Here is a 750-nt window from a genome sequence, read left to right on the forward strand (position 1 = left end):
TCTCAGCAGAACGATAACTCAGCACTAAGCGAACCTTGGAAAACTCTGTTACCCCTGAGAGTGTGTCTGCGGGAGAACGCTTCCTTCGCCATGCTGCAAAGCCCGTCTCACTTCGCGGGCGCCGATTCCATGTGCGCGGGGGAGTGGTGACGAGTCCGTTTCTCCGCTTCATTACCTCATTCGCTCGTGTCTGCCACTCTGGGCGGTCCCACCGCGGCCCGCGGCTCTGCCTCTGCCGCCTGCGTTTATCCGCGAGCTCAGTACAGCTCGGAGGCACTGTTTCGCTAGTAAGGGCGACGATAGGTTGAGGCGCGCAGCGCGCGCCGGCGCAATCCGCGCTCCCTTCCAGCTCCGGGCGCTGCGAGTCGTCCCCGCGCGTGCCCGCCGACAGGCCAAGTCCCGCGGGGCGCACCTAGGGGTGGGGCAGGGGCGTAGGAGGCGGGGCCGCGGAGGGGCGGTCTAGAGGCCGAGCTGCGGGAAAGCCGCCCAGGGGCGGGGCCTCGGAGGCGCCAGGACGCCGCCGTGGTCCTCGCCAGGCGCTGGGGCGGCCCTGTTGTCATGGGAACGGCGGCCTAGGCAGGCCTGACGTCAGCCCGCGGCGCGCTGCCTGCTCTGCGGCACCGGCCGGTTCTCAGAGCCCGAGTTGCTGGACGCGCGGTGGGCTCGCGGCCCGTTTCCGACAGCAGCGCAGAGTGGCGCGGGGAGCCGCTGGGACCGCCTGGCCGCCGCCCCTCTGCGTGAGTACCCGGC

General features: G+C 70.4%; 1 protein-coding gene across 2 annotated transcripts in view; it reads left to right on the forward strand.

The window, feature by feature from the left end:
- Nucleotides 1–434: 434 nt before the first annotated feature.
- Ahi1 (Abelson helper integration site 1) overlaps nucleotides 435–750 on the forward strand; it is a 183,112-nt gene continuing 182,796 nt past the window's right edge. For both annotated transcript variants that reach the window (XM_005390486.2, XM_013517380.1), the window contains exon 1: nucleotides 435–737. The gene's annotated coding sequence lies outside the window, so the exon portion shown is untranslated. The remainder of the gene's footprint in view (nucleotides 738–750) is intronic.

The sequence above is a fragment of the Chinchilla lanigera genome, unplaced genomic scaffold, assembly GCF_000276665.1.
Source record: "Chinchilla lanigera isolate Chin_1 unplaced genomic scaffold, ChiLan1.0 scaffold00038, whole genome shotgun sequence".
Taxonomy (NCBI): Eukaryota; Metazoa; Chordata; class Mammalia; order Rodentia; family Chinchillidae; genus Chinchilla; species Chinchilla lanigera.